This window comes from Cydia amplana, chromosome 7 (assembly GCF_948474715.1).
Source record: "Cydia amplana chromosome 7, ilCydAmpl1.1, whole genome shotgun sequence".
Taxonomy (NCBI): domain Eukaryota; kingdom Metazoa; phylum Arthropoda; class Insecta; order Lepidoptera; family Tortricidae; genus Cydia; species Cydia amplana.
In genome coordinates, this window is record NC_086075.1 from 18,071,837 (window position 1) to 18,088,883 (window position 17,047).

Below are 17,047 nucleotides of genomic sequence, written 5' to 3' on the forward strand. Positions count from 1 at the left end.
AGAGGTTGGATTTCTTAAATATGTACTTGCGTTTCTGAATTGTGGGTTTCCTGTGTGCTGTTGGAAGTTCGTATGAAATCCCTCAGATGCCGCTTCGCGTCCTAGTCATATATTTATACTTTTATAGCTTTTTATTGCGTTGTAATTTTACTTTCAATTTAAAAATAACCAAATATTATCTTCTAAATTTTAAAATTAATACCGTTGCTCATTCTAATAAGATTTATTATTCCTATTCCGCCTATTCCAAAGGCGAAAAATTTCTAAACGAAATTACCTGCGTTTTCTCACCTGGCAACAATAATTCACTTGACAGTAACAAAATGGGCGGCCGATAATCTTTGTCGCTTCTTCCAAGTAGTTTTTTCCCTCGTATTTGTAGTGTAAAAAGCCTGTGTTTGTATTCCTTAAAGTAGATTCTTAGTGCCGGTGCTAGTTTCTTCAATTTTCCTGTCACAACATGTGAGTATTACTTGTGTTTGTCTTATAAATTACAGTGCGAGTTGTATTGATTGTGACTACGGAAGGCCAATGTCAACTACAGTACTCGGTTTTCTATGTTCGTGTTACGATTGAAAGTGAATTTGGTACACACATACTTATAGAAAATATTATACACTTCTCTACTAGTTTACATAGTTTCTACTGATAACTTCTTCGTCATCACTCCAAAGAGATTCTGTTAAGAATGTCGCTCTTTCGAAAAAAATAATTTATTATGTTTTTGTAGTCTTCACTACCGATTTCTGCATAAGAAATTTATTACTAGCCACTGAATACAGTATTTCTTATTTATATATTTTTTGTTTTAAGTGTAAGTTCCTATTCGGATAGATAATATGTACCTAAGTAATCTTTATTCTTTCATTGCATGTAGGATTTCAGTTATTATTTTTAGGTTTGACATCTCCTCTACATATATATTAACTCTTATATCCATGTTGAATTTGAAAACAGGCTCACAAGTAGGGTTGCCAACCGTACTATATTATATAGTATTGTACTATATTTTGGCTCTCTGTACTATATACTTTTGGAAAAATATATAGTACGCTAAAATACTATATCCGATCCGATTAAACGTATATTACACTTATGTTTAGTATTTTATCTAAAAGTACTATATTTTTTTGAAATGTACTATATTTTTGATGCCTTATTCTGGAAAATACTATATTTCACCAAAAAATAGTTGGCAACCCTACTCACAAGATACAACTTGATCTACTTGGAATCTTGACAGATACTGCGCATTTAAACATTCAAAATGTACAAAGTTAGTCTCATTATAACTTGGGCTGTTTAATGTCATTTAACTTTATTAACTTAAATTAACTGGAGGACCTGTTCAGGTAATTCTGCATCCCAAAGGTTGCATTGAAGAGATCACTCTTTAGCAACAAGACTTCCTGTCCCAGACCTGTGACCTTTACCCAGATTTATTATCTTAATTTATTTTTCCGTATATGTGTTGCACAGGTTGGTATTCCACCTGTCCAATTTCTTGGTCCAATGGGTATTGCCTCTCACTCTTTCACTAAGCAAAATGTGACACGCAAATACACATTGGACAAAGATATCAGACAGATAGAATACCACCCTTAGTTATATTAACAGAAATATTCCTCGGCTTATCTTGAATGTTAAGATCTTTTTTTTTTCTAGCAGATATGTCTGCAAGTGATACTGCAAATATTTTTATTAAATAAACAACAAGGAAAACAATTGTAAGGATTAAGAGATATTGGTCATGAGTGTGTGTTCCAAGTGTCTACAATGTTCAGTGTTTGCAAGTTCGAGGCTTGCCCGAAGCGGTGGATTTTTAAATTTTAGGTTGGGGTGTAGCAAAGGGTATGCAGGACTTTTCAAATTTTCATACACATATATTTTTAAGATTTTATTGTATAGAATTATGCCTAAATAAATGTGTTTATTGGAAAAAAAAAATGTTTAAAATTGAAAATGGCTGAGATATTGGACTTATTATTACTTATTACTTACTTATCATATCTAGCACAGCGGATCAGCATTGCCATACAACGTGGCAATGCTGCCAGCCTTCTGGGCACGCTGCCAATGGACGGCGATTTGGGCCAAATTTTTTATCTATAGTTTATTTTTATGCTTAGTTTTTAAGCTTAGTTTTTAATTCTAGTTTTTATTTTTAGTTTGTAATTTTTATTTTAAGGCTTTTTATTATTTGTTTTAGTACTTAGTTTATTAATAAATGAGCACACCTTACATTTATTTTATATACAGTCTAATACCCTTTGGACTTTATATTTTAGTATACATATTATTGGCACTCTAAACCAAGGCTTGGAACCGGTTTTTTCTTCATACAAAAAATACCGGTATTATTTCGTTCTTTGGTCTATTATTTCATTTTTAATGGGACAATCTAATAAAACGAAGGTGTTACCTAAATACACGATTCCTGCCTACGTAAAGAGCATAAAATAATTAAAAATACTGGGCTATTTTGGGTTTTACAAAAAAACCGGTTCCGAGCCCTGCTCTAAACAACCCCAAAACGCCTAAAATAAACATAATCTGAATCGGAGCACCCCACTTTTTGTAAGTCTTTTACAACTCCTATGATTTTTTCAGTTTTGTTTTGGTAAAACAAACATTTTTTTCATTGGTACGGTCAGCCAAGAAAGTGGTAGACCACTTTCTTGGCTGACTGTACCCTTTGGTACACCTCAACCTCCCATGTGTCTTTTCAGTAGTTCTTTTTAAAAAGACACATGCACACAAAAGCTTTTTCAATGCGAAAGTGTATCATTCGCGGCGCCTCACCCTCGCCTCACGAACTTTTTATCAAGCTTCTTAAGGCGACTTCTATCCGCTTTATAGCTGCTTATTTAATTTGAATGTGGTCACGCAATGCCCTAAAGACGAAAATAATTAATTATACCATTGGCGGAATGACCGTGTCACGAGGTTTAAGTTTGTTTACCTGTAGTTTATTTATATGAGCCTTATGCAAGGATCGCACGTACCGAGTAGAGTGGCGAGACAGTAAAACGAAGTATGAAATTGTTACTCGGCCGAGTAAAAATTCCATACTTCGTTTTACTATCTCGCCACTACTCGGTACGTGCGATCCTGGCATTAGAGTGTCCCACTGCTGGGCAAAGGCGGAAAGGGAGGTAGGCCACGGTCATTCCGCCAATTGTATAATTAATTATTTTCGACTTTTAGGGCATTGCGTGACCACATTCTTAAGAGTAGTTCACTCTTTGCAATTTTTTTAATTGTACGGAGCTCTGTTTTATTTAGCTTGGAGGATATAATCAAACGGAGACGCCATGTCTGTAATTTTCTGTACAAAACAGTCTGCCGATTTTTGCGGGGGAGGGGAACGTCAAATGTATGCGTAACGTAAAAATAGCCATGTCAGATAAACGTCAGTCCATACATTGTGTATGACCGTTGGCCGCCTATTTTCGACAGAGGGGAAAGCCTGTTAATGGCTACTCCGTTTAGTTGTATCCTCCAAGCTATTTAGAGGTGAAACCGAGGTTCAGGCAAGTAATATAATATATAACAGAAAGTCCGCCTATAATGGTCCGCCCGTGACAGTGGCAGTACGCGTTCCGAATAACAGTACGGAACAATGAAGGCGACGCAAACAAACCCACAATGTGTGGCATTCCGCTTTGTTCTAACCTCAACACACTTCACTAATCATAAATATACCTTATGTTGTTACAATAAGGCTTATAAATGATCAGTCAACGTTGGTTCTCGCCTCAATGCACGGGCCAGTCACCTTTTGCACCCATTCTCCGCGGGAATGTTTACCGAAGCCCGTGCAGAATTAGGTGAGGCTGTGTGTTTATATTTACTGCCTTTTGAGTTCCGTTGGACAAAGGATTTATTTCTTGAAGAGTGAAAACAACACATGTGTATAATGGATTACAAATGTATAAAACTGAATTGAACAATTTGACAATGCGCTGCCTCCGGCGTCTCACGGCCGTCAAATGGTCCCATTCGAGTCAGAATGTACCTTTTACCCAAGTGGATTCGGGGCTTAAATATCATTTAGAACCGAATTTTGATTGCTTATCGTAAAAAAAAACCGGCCAAGTGCGAGTCGGACTCGCGCACAGAGGGTTCCGCACCATCAACAAAAAATAGAGCATAACAAGCAAAAAAACGGTCACCCATCCAAGTACTGACCCCGCCCGACGTTGCTTAACTTCTGTCAAAAATCACGTTTGTTGTATGGGAGCCCCACTTAAATCTTTATTTTATTCTGTTTTTAGTATTTGTTGTCATAGCGGCAACAGAAATACATCATCTGTGAAAATTTCCACTGTCTAGCTATCACGGTTCGTGAGATACAGCCTGGTGACAGACGGACGGACGGACGGACAGCGGAGTCTTAGTAATAGGGTCCCGTTTTTACCCTTTGGGTACGGAACCCTAAAAATATAAAAACTTGGAAAGTAAAACGCGCTACATACGCCGCTTCATAGATACACAATGAGCTACATTCAGACCATGAGAAATGAAAATATGTATTTTTGATATCTGAGGACTCATTCTAAGTATTTACTTCATTCCAATTTCTCATTCTATAAAATTTTGTCAACTTTATCGATATAGGTTTTCTCTCTAGATGCAGCACTTTATCTGCAGTGCAAAGACGAGGCTTGAAACAATGTCCCGCCAAAGTAATCCTTTGTGCACCCGCGATTGGGATCTGGAGCATGCTCTAATATTTCGAAGATGCCTCGAGATGAGTCGCGTACGTGATTCTGGCTGTCGTTGTGCCGCGCTGCCGGGGATGCTTGAACTTAGTGTTTGCAACAGAAAATGTAATCGCACCAAAAACATTTTCATGTAAAATGTTGCCAAAACGAAACCATAAGGCTGCTCTGTCAAAAAGTTTTCAGATCTCGTGTAGAGCCAAGCTTCTAACAGTTCTAACTCTACAAGCTTCACAAACTCTATACACCTTAGCCAAAATAATTGGCCGTTTCGCTACCGTCAGATGGGCGTAAGGTGATAAATTTATTTAAGTATTCATTATTTTTGTTATACAATAGTTCTTGTAGTAATAAATATACCTATGTCCCGTACCTACACGCACGCCTACTCATAAAAGAACAAGCTGAAACAAGCCTGTTTACGCAAGACTTGGTCATTTCAGGCGGATTATATCAGGTCTTAGTATTTTTAAGCTCCGTTATCGTCGCCCGGCCCAGTATTTATTCAATTAGTCACACCACACCTTTAAAGCTAATTAGACGACGGATAGTTTACCTATGGCTTAACGCCGTTATGAAAACGGATTTTCAAAGACAAATTTCACAGCCAAAAAAGGTAATATGTACTTAATGCGCGTCCTGGGCCCGTTTCTCAAAAGCTTGTAACTTGTAACACAAGTGGAAGTCCCTTTCTAATAAAAGCTGTCAAAAAGTGACATCCGCTTGTATTACAAGTTGTAAGCTTTTGAGAAACGGGCCCCAGAAGGTAAAACTATTACGTTCTGGACGCTCAGTACTTACCTTTAAACAGCAACGCATATAAAAAGTATTTAAATATTAAATACAGAAAAAAATATCTTTAATCACCTCTGAAAGGTTCTGAAAGATCTTATTAATCATTACTGTTTGAGAACAAAATAATACACTATTACACTCGCTATTTTATCTTAATGATTTTTGTGGATAATATTTCGCTAACCGAAGATACATACTACATTACATACTTATATCCTTTTTTTCTTCCAAATTCCTCTTTACATTTCCATTCCGATATACCTACTCTAAACAACATTTGGAACGAAACGGAAATACTTTCATTTACACTTAACCCTAAACTTTTCCCCAGCACCCTTCCCTTGCCTGCAGGCTTAAATCCACTTACCATCCGGCTTTTAAAAATAAATTCCATACCCCACGCCATTCATGCACTTTGCATCCTTCGGCCTTCAATGAATGAAATAGTGGTCTATTTTTAGCTGCGCCCGGATTAAAGCTGAATGGGACACACCTCCTCCCCCCTCTTAAATAGGTCACTGTGTCATCTGTGACGTCACAGTAACGCCGTGACGTCACGAACGCATCACAGGTGAACCGGCAAGTGGGTCACACGGGAAACGGGCGGTTTTAATTAATTCCGTTGGAATAATAAGGGATTTTTCTCTCAGCGTTTGAGGATATTTCCTTTGTCAGATAGCCCTGTAAATGTTCCGTACTTTTTAAGTGCTTAAACTTGTGGAGCGTAAAAAGAACAAAAGTAAGCCTGCTGGCCAGTGTATTTTTTGTTTAATGATCAGCATAGAGATGATAATTGACACATTCATGGATTTCCAGGGGTCGGGTAGGCGTAATCAATCACACTTAAGAAAAGCGTCTTAGAATCATTTTTCTTGTACTTAGTGTTATCCCGGCGTCTGACAGTTAACCTTGTTTTGAAATTAGTCGTTGACCTGACCTGACCGATGCTAACAATATATTTGACGTAGGCACTTATTTGCTAAATTTAAGCTGCTGGAGCGACAGTCTTAGGGCCAAATAGAATGTTGTAGCTTTACTTGCTTTCCTCTATAGTTCGTTTTTTTTAGCATTAGAAAGAAGGTAAGCGATCTTGACATGTCTTTTAATTGAAAAACGCTTTTTAAAAATCAGTAAGAGAATATAAATGATCGTATTAGATTCATACTATTAGTTGTAAATTTAATACTTTGTAACTACCTGTGAGTTCCTGTTTTAATCTTGTTGTCTATTGTAAGTTTTAAAGCTGTTGGTTCTCCTAACATAAATAAATAATTGTTACATATTTACCATTATTTATTTTTAAAACGTGTTTTTCAATAAAAAGACACGTTAAAATTGTTTACCTTATTTCTAATGCTAAAAAAACTAACTATAGATATATAGCGTCCCATGGCTCTTTCACTTGAAAACAATAACAACTAAATTGAGTATGGAATTCTGCAGAAAACTGTCACAAAGCCACATCAAACATGCAAAGATTAGACAGTCTACAGAGTTATCAGTAACTCATTATTTGCACTGTGACGAATAGCATATTTCTCCGTACAATACACGGTCTGCAAACAACCTCATATGTGGCTAAAATGCATTTTTAGGGTTCCGTACCCAAAGGGTAAAAACGGGACCCTATTACTAAGACTCCGCTGTCCGTCCGTCCGTCCGTCACCAGGCTGTATCTCACGAACCGTGATAGCTAGACAGTTGAAATTTTCACAGATGATGTATTTCTGTTGCCGCTATAACAACAAATACTAAAAACGGAATAAAATAAAGATTTAAGTGGGGCTTCCATACAACAAACGTGATTTTTGACCGAAGTTAAGCAACGTCGGGCGGGGTCAGTACTTGGATGGGTGACCGTTTTTTGCTTGTTTTGCTCTATTTTTTGTTGATGGTGCGGTACCCTCCGTGCGCGAGTCCGACTCGCACTTGGCCGGTTTTTTTGTACCATGCAATGTAGGTACTAAACGAGCGTACAGTACAGCTCATATTATGGTAACCGGTTACTATGAGTATGTCACTACGAGTTGCTGCTTATAAACCCCCTCAATACACTCCTTGAACAAACCGAGAAATCTTTGTCTTGAGAGTGAAAATTCTTTGTATTTAAGGTAAGGATACAACAAGCAAATGATGGGTGATGTAACATCAAGCGTTGTTGACCTCTAGCTGCCACTTTAGAGTTTGTGTTTTATAAAAAAAACGGACAAGTGCGAGTCCGACTCGCCCACAGAGGGTTCCGTACTTTTTAGTATTTGTTGTTATAGCGGCAACAGAAAAACAAAATGTGAATGTGAAAATCTCAACTGTCTAGCTATCATGGTTCATGAGATATTACAGCCTGGTGACAGACAGACGGACAGAGGAGTCTTAGTAATAGGGTCCCGTTTTCATTTTTCATTTCCATTTTCATGTATAGTACTCGTAAACTACAATTAGAATTACTGTTTTATTTAAAAATCATGATGTGTCGCTAAATTAAATTGATTACAGAGGGGCTATACCGCGAAAACCGAATTTCGTAAATTGCGGGGATCTTTCTCTTTACTCCAATGAAGGCGTAATTAGAGTGATAGAGAAACATTGTACGCAAGGTCCCTTTTTAGAGTTTTTCGTAAATAACTCTTTAAACGGTTGCCCGTAGCAAAAAATGTTCTACTACATAAGTAATCCATATAAAATTTCCTAGTTTTCCTACAAAAAAGGTTCAGGACACTTTTTCGCTAGGATCAATATTTTAAAATACCTACCTACCTCTGTCAAAGTGGTGGTGCAATGTTTTGGTTCAAATGAGTATTCAGTATTTGTCTTAGGGAAATTCGCGGTGCTCCTCTATTTGTCTTGGAAAAAACTTGTAGGTATATTTGTAGATAATAATAAAGCATTGCAATATTTATACTGTGTAGAACGGCGCAAAAAACTCGAAACACTAAACAAAAGGAAATAAAATAGTTATTTTCGATACAAGTGCGAAAAAGAGGAAATTCGAAACGAGTGGCTATAAATTAAAACACGAGTTGCGAATTACCTATTCGCACGTGTATCGAACAACGTTATACAGTACATATGGCACTTTAAAGTTTCGACATACGCACGAGAAGTGCTATTTTACGCACTAGTGCGGAAAAATAGCCCCATATGTCCTGTAATAATATTTTATAATAATATTATTTGAACAGACGAACCTATCTCGAATCATGTTGCTACGTTTACATCCTTCGGATGCAATGGATATGATATAGGTTAGTCGGACCAAGCCAACTCTGCATGGCATTGGCAATGTCAATGTCATATTATCAAATTTCTATAGAATATGACGTATATAATGACGCTACCTCACTTTGCTCTGTTCAAATCGGTGCAAAATTGACTTGGACTCTACCAAGCCTTTTTGGGCCCTACACATGATGTTTCTATGTCGCAGTTGTTCCTAGAACAAACATACATTTTTATGCCACATTGTAAACAACCAAGCAAGGTGGTAAACAAGCATCCGGCCCGCCTGATGGTAAGCAGTCTATGCTACCGCTACCGTATGCTACCGTATTCAATGGACGCATGCAAAAAATACGCGTTACCCACCCAACAGATAGCAGAGAGAGTACAGAAAGATAGCAGGGAAAAGTATACTCATAAAATACATAGAATAAACCGTTTTGTCTTTACCATAGAAGTAAAAATAGAATGTCGTAAACCTACGCTTAGAATTGCGCGCGGCATGTCAAAGGTCAGTGCTCACACGCCATAAACGAATGAGGCCATACAAGTGCCCACACCGACTTGAGGTAGAATTTCACTTCCCGTGTTAATGTTTTCAGACAGGTATTAATATGTAGTGCTCCGCAACCTTTATTTAAAAGTGGCCTGTCGTCGACTGGTATTTTATTTATTTATGTATATTTTTTTTCTTCTACTAATTCCACGGCCAAAGCGTTCGTAGTAAATCAGTACAATATGTAAATGTACAATTACAGTTCAAATTGAATCTATTTGACAATAGCTTCGGCAATAATTTGTAGAATGCAGTAAACTAGTCACGCTACCGAAATTAAATATTGGGCTAGTCGTAGAGATTGCATGATCAAAGAGGACAAAGCATGTCAGAATGTCAAAAAACTCACTGTAATCATAGAACATCTTTTCAAGAAGCCACTTTTTAGTTTACTTTCTATACATCTCGCTCGTACTCGCATATTAGTGCAAACGAGATGTATATAGAAAGTAAATTACGTTCTCGATAGTGTAAATGTCAGTTTTGATACTGTCAGTGACTCATGGTACGGGCTCTATTACTTTTAGTACAATAGTATTTTTGCTTGCATTTTAGAAACATAGGAACTCATCTTGTCGCGTACATTTTCTTGCAATTAGTCTACTTTTTTATATTTTGTCTACTGTTGCAGGAGTATTAGTGTAAGGCCTGAGTGGACGCTCGAGTTGGGCGTGCAGCGGGACGGGGCGTGCGGCGTGCATGTTAAACAAATGCAAACGTATAAGAGTGGCCTTACTACACGCTGCTCAAATCCCTTGGGAGCTCGACGCCACGCTGCACGCCCCGCCGAACGCTCCGCTCCGAGCGTCTTACCAGAAGTCAAGCCCGGGACCTCCCAATTCTAGGAGGCCGTTAAACCTCAAGTACAAACACAACACACTATTCTTCAGTCAACGTCAATTAAGTTTACACTTTTGCACCTTGTTGTAACTAATAAGGCTAAAAATGTAAACATATCTTTGACGTTAACTGTACCTAATTACGTACTCTCTCTACCACCGTCTGTTTGTATAGATGTAGATCTATATTTATCGTTTCTACGATCTACGAGGGGTGTTCAAAATATTCTCGGTATGAGAATGAAAACAAACAAGTACGAAAAGTTTGATATTTTTATTTTTCAATATACTCCCCCCCTATGTTCATACACTTAAAAGATCGATCAATTTTTTTTTTTAATCCTTCATAAAAATATTTTTTATCTTTGGTGTAAAAATGCTCCTCCACTGCCGCCTTCAATGCTTCATCATCGGAAAATTTATTTCCACGCAGATCCTTTTTAAGATTGGGGAACAAAAAGAAGTCGCTGGGGGCTAAGTCCGGACTATACGGTGGGTGAGTAACAGTTTCAAACCCACATTCAACAATAGCTGCCTTGGCAATAGAACTTGGAAAGGAACCTAGAAGTTTTTAGAAATCATATTACGAATACTGACTGGAGCTCATTAGGTATAAATAGTTTTTTGAAGCAGTTTACAAGTATATTTAACCACAGTTTTAAAAAGATGAAAAAGAAAGTGAATTTAGAAAAAACAAAGAAGATTAATTGGGTTACAAAAGGCATTAAAGTAGCAAGCAAAATGAAACGTTTCTTATGCTCAATAGATAAATCACACAATGATTCGAGTCTCCTTACTTATAAAAATTGCTATATAAGAGTGTTCAATAGAGTTTTAAGAAAAGCAAAAATGTTAGCAGTGCAGAGAGAAATAAGTCAGGCTAAAAATTCCACCAAGGGTATTTGGAAAATTGTCAATAAACGTACCAACAAAAAAAAAGTTGACAGCAAGGAAAAGTTAATGCTTAAAGTGGGTGGATCTCCGGTTCGCGACATTTCTGTAGTTGCAAATATATTTTCGAACAAATTCAATTCGGTAAACACTCAAGTAGTAGGTGATCTACAAATAGCAATGAATCTTCTCAAGTCAAACACTAATCGAATCGAATGTAATATGGAATCTTTGAAAACCACACCATCTGAAATTAAGAAAATTGTAGACAACATGGAAAAAAGTCATCGTGTGGTTATGATGACATTCCTATAACTGTAATAAAGACTTGTATATCTGAGTTAGCAAAACCACTATCGCATTTTTGCAATCAATGCTTTGACTGTGGAATTTTTCCTGACCAACTGAAAATAGCGAAAGTTTTACCACTACATAAGAAGGGTCAGAAATCAGATGCCAGTAACTACAGGCCAATTTCTTTGTTGCCAGTAATCTCAAAGATTTTAGAGAAAGTTATAAAAAACAGACTTTCTAAGTATCTTATGTGCAATAAGATTTTGAATAATAGGCAATTCGCATACCGAATTGGCGTTGGAACATCTGAAGCTTTGGACACTCTTATTGATGATATAACAAGTAAATTGTACCAAAAATTGAAAGTAGCAGGTGTCTTTCTCGATTTAAAAGCTGCTTTTGACACTATTGACCACGAAATATTGATTCAAAAGCTAGAATTTTACGGAGTCAGGGGACAAGTCTTAAACTTGTGTAAGTCTTATTTGTCTAATAGGAGACAGTTTGTGGAAATAAAGGAAATAGATAACAGTTCTACAGAGGTGGTACACAGATCTAGTTACACTAAGATAACGAAAGGAGTCCCGCAAGGTTCAATTCTTGGCCCCGTATTCTTTAATGTTTACGTAAATGATTTAATATTTTATTTGCAAAATGAAATACCTGACGCAAAATTGGTTTTATTTGCCGATGACAGTAGCGTAGTAATTTCTGGTAAAAACCTTGACGACTTAAACGAGAAAGTAACAGTTGTTATCGAGGCATGCTGTCGCTGGTTCACGGCTAACAGCTTGGTTCTAAACAGCAACAAAACCTACGCGATGCTGTTCAAAACTACTTCTAGGAATAATGAGAAGCTAGACATAAGAATGATGGATCAAATAATAAACTCTGTTGACAATATAAAGATACTTGGAGTGTACATCGATAATTTATTAAATTGGAAAGAGGAATTAAAATCTGTTGAAGACTCAATCGCTTCGGGTTGTTTTGCTTTGCGTAGTCTTAGGAATGAACTGACTATGGAACAGTTAAAATTAGTATATTTTGCTCTCATAGAGTCCAAGCTTCGATATAGCATAAGGATCTGGGGTAATAGCTATAAATACAATATGGATCGCGCTTTCATTGCACAAAAAAAGCTATTCGCGCCATGGTGCGTATCCCGCAATGGGAATCTTGTCGCGAACACTTTAAAGAATTAAAGATATTGACAGCTCCGTCTCTTTATATTTTAGTTCTCTTGACAAGCGTCGTGAAGCATCGGGAGTGTTATGAGTCGCAGTCTGAAATGGAATTGAGACTACAGTCGAGAACAAAAAACTTTCCTGTAACTGCGGCCTCGCGGCTAGCGGTAGTCTCGCACACTGCCAGAGTTCAAGCAGTGAAGTTGTTTAATAAGTTGCCTATCGAGTTCAAATCTATAACATGTCATAAGAAATTCAAATCGAAGCTAAAAGTATATTTATTGGAAAAAAATTACTATAGTGTTGATCAGTTTTAAGTAAATATTATTATTCAATGTTAAATTATGGACAAATTTTATTGGTTTTTGACATATTGTAATTTTATCGTTCTATGTATTTTAATTAGTTTTAAAAATAGGCTCAATTATGTATTATGACTATAGGTATTATTGTAAAATTGTAAATGAATATTTGTAAATTGTAAATAGGCATGATTTATTTAGATAATAATGTAACATTCAGACACAATTGTATTATTGTTTATGAATAAATGAAATGAAATGAAATATGAGCAGTATGGACGGGGGCGTTGTCATGCAGAAGCATAACACCTTTGGTTAACTTTCCTCGCCGCTTTTCTTTGATTGCATCCTTTAATTGACGTAGAATGTTAGCGTAGTATTGTCCTGTGATATTTACACCTTTTTCTTTATAATCGATCAGTAATACTCCTTCACAATCCCAAAATATCGTGGCCATGACCTTGCCAGCTGAAGGGATGACCTTGAACTTCTTGGGATGAGCTGAACCCTTAATGTGCCACTGCATGGACTCTTGTTTACTCTCTGGGTCATAATGATGAACCCAGGTTTCATCTCCAGTAACTATTCTTTGCAGCACCTCATCAGGATTTTCACCGCACAGGTCAATAAAATCGGAACAACAAGCTACACGTATGTCTTTTTGAAGCCGAGTCAGCATTCGCGGAACCCATCTTGCACTTACTTTTGACATATTAAGATGGTCATGGATAATATCATGTACGGTACCAATAGAGAGATTGGTTACTTGTGCTATAGATTTTACCTTCACTCGACCATCTTCCAATATAAGTTTTTCCACTTTATCAATATTTTCTTGTGAAGTAGCTACTACAGGCCGGCCAGGTCTAGGGTCGTCTTCAACACTCTCCCTTCCACGTTTAAACTCGCTTGACCACTTTTGAATGGTAGATAAAGAAGGAGCAGACTCACGGTAAACACAATCCATTTCCTCTTTTATGGTTTTTTGATTTTTACCCTGTTTTGTCAAGAATTTTATCACGCATCGATGTTCTAATTTAGTTAACATTGTCAATTCCCACATGATGTTCATGTTTGTTCAGCAATTGCAGAAAAACAAAAGAACATCTCGGTTCGAATTATACTTTTTTTTAATGTCAATGAATAAACCTTAGCGGCCAGTAACGAAAGAAATTTTAGAAGAGGTTGTAAGATATCAATACCGAGAATATTTTGAACGCCCCTCGTATTATGGACATTAGCTAGACTATTCTCACTTCAGCTTGCCGATGGACATTTCCACAACTTTATACCATCGCCCACACTGTTAACTGACAGTTCGTAAGCCTTATTACAAAGAGCATAAGGTCCATCGGTGGATAGAAGAGTCTCTGGACCACTCGATGAACAGTAACCACTAACTAACCAAACTTGCCCGTCTCAAACCGGCTTCGACTTGCTATCGCAAGCCAACTTTGCCATGCAAATTAGCTGCAATTTGCAGCTTGCATTCCTCTCGAACCTACTTAGTTATTCACTACGTTTACTGAGTTTACTTAATGTAATGGAAATGATATAAAAAGAATAAGTTTAGGTAATTAACTAATTACCTGAACTCATTTTGTAGCGACTGGCGGGAGCATGCACAAAGCCGTGACGAGTGGCGGAAGTCAAGAGGCCTTTGCCCAGCAGTGGGACACAATACAAGACACAATATAGGCTATAAAAAGTTTTTAATCCAGAATAAGCAGGATTCGAAATGATCCAGATAATTATAGTATTTGATAATTATCGCGATAATTGTCCGATAAATATCGGATAATTATCCCAGGTATGGATCTATGGATATATTTATTTTCTTTGAATTCTTTGATAGTAAAAAATATTTTTTTATAAATTGTATTAAGGATGACTCGCGTTAGACCGGGCCGTGTCCGGGCCGGAGCTTACGGAGCTTCGTTTTCTATGGAAAGCATCACGTGATCATCTGTCATAGAAAAGTAAGCGCCGGAAGCTCCGGCCCGGACACGGCCCGGTCTATCGTGAGTTATCCTTTAGGTTATTATCAAATCGATAACTATCAGACATAAAAATCACGATAATTATCATGATAACAATGATAATTATCCTTTCGAACCCTGAAAATAAGTTTAACTTCCTCAACTTCGCCTACTATCTACTATACCAAACCTCAAAGGCAATCCTTTTCGCTATTGTTAGCAATGTTAGCTGCTTTTTCTGCTGTCTAAGCTAACTTTGCACTGACTTGAAAATAACAAAGTGTGGGAATGGGAATGTCATATACTTAACTGTAATTTTTCATAGAAATTTTTCAAGTATGTTGTCATTGCCAATGCCATGCAGATTTAGCTAGATCCGACTCCACTCCATCGACTTTCGTCAGATTCTTCTAAATTAGGGAACGTGTAATAAAAAATGAGACGTATTCTGAATGAGGTGAGGTGCCAATGCCACTTTTCGTCCGGTCCATGGAACCTGTTCCAAGGGTCATTTACTTGTACCAACGGTACTCAACACTATATGAACTATATATCAGTTCGAGACAGAATCAATGGTCAAGTCAGTATTAGTACTATTAGTAAATGTATTAGATTAGACTATACAGGGTGACATTTGAGTCATGATCAGTAATATGTTTTTCTAACTCCATAAACAACGAGCAATTTAATGCCCCTACTCTTACTAAAATCAGACAAGATTTTTTTTATTTTTTGTTTATTTTTTGTCAATGATTTTACTTTTATAAGGGGATTTAGGATATTACAACGGCTTATTTAAGATATTTAAATTAGTAAATTGAATCGCCTCTTTGAATCGGAACTGTCATTGACATCAATTTTGTCATTTGTCCCAGCTAGAAATAAAATTTACGTAATTTTTCATTTGAAATATCTTACAAAGCTGTTTAAATACCACATTGCCACTTGTAAAAGTAAAATAAATGACAAAAAATAAACAAAAAAATATCTTGTCTGATTTTAGTAAGAGTAGGGGCATTAAATTGCTCCTTGTTTATGGAGTTAGAAAAACATATTATGTACTGATCACGACTCAAATGTCACCCTGTCTGTATAGATATTGTGAGAATCGAGAAACCTTATGTTATGTGAATGCGAACCATTCCATTGTTAATCAGGTACTTACTTTGTTAATTAATAAAATAAAGTACCTACATTAAACAAATAGTCGAAATATTCCTAAGTACGGTCCCTAATTACTCAATCAAACATTTTTCTATCATCCTAATACTTTTGAGTTTAAGTAAAGTCTTATTTTCATTATACGGCCTGGAATTTCTACAAAAGTATTAGCAGATTACAGATTAGCAACAACTTCTCATCACCTGGATGAATTGGATAGGTAGACCTTGTAATGGTTGTAGTTTTATTTGAATTAAAATGCTTTTAGTAATTTCACTAATAAATATAATTCTTTTTCCTAGTGTGTTCGGAAAGAGAAGAGCCGTGGAATGTAGTGGCCGCAATACACCTATTGGTATTTCAAGTTATTTATAGACTATAGGTACCCCTTATTTATAAAATTTTACAAATCTCAATTAAATAATTTAGCTATGTTTTTGCCCTTTCCTACAAAACGACAGAAACGTTCTGTCGGTGAATCGTTCATAGTCTAATGATTCTGTCGAAACACTGACAGACGAAACGTTCTGTCGGCGGACGGTTACAGAATCAATATAGCAGTCACAATACAATCGATTAATAGGTAATTGAGGCTTGTAGCGCGTTTATGAATAGGTAACACCATTAACGCCAGTTGCTCTATACTTCGCCATTTACTTCATCTCGTGCGTTAGCATTCTGATTCTGTCACAGAACGAAGAATTTTAATTTGCGGCTTATACCAATTACAGCAAAGCGTGGGCAGACAGCCTACTCACGATCAAATAAATATAGACTCAATGTTTTCACAGATAAGAATAGTTTTCCTTTGTCAATGAAGTCATTAAGTACCTGAGTGCACCTCGTCAGCGTCAGTGCTTAACTGAACTCGGGGAGAGACAGACGTTACGCGTGTTTAACTAAAGTTGTTTCGACGAAACTTTGCGATTCTGTGAGTGCATTCTGTGTGTGTGTGGGTGTGTTTCGTTTAATAGTTACTTAACTCAGTCACCCTGGATTTCGATCTTGATGGTAAGTTTAAGTTTGTAAACTTAAGTTGTAAATATTTAACTTTGTTCGTCTTCTCCGCTACTTGAATCTCGTTCGTTCGTGATCACTCAAGG

General features: G+C 36.8%; 1 protein-coding gene across 2 annotated transcripts in view; it reads left to right on the forward strand.

Moving 5' to 3' along the window:
• The first annotated feature begins 313 nt into the window (after positions 1-313).
• Positions 314-17,047, forward strand: part of LOC134649570 (protein GDAP2 homolog) — a 121,487-nt gene continuing 104,753 nt past the window's right edge. The window contains exon 1 of one of the 2 annotated variants that reach the window (XM_063504369.1): positions 314-462. The gene's annotated coding sequence lies outside the window, so the exon portion shown is untranslated. Of the gene's footprint in view, positions 463-16,794; positions 16,956-17,047 lie in introns of those variants that run through there. The other variant, XM_063504368.1, reaches the window with a different exon arrangement.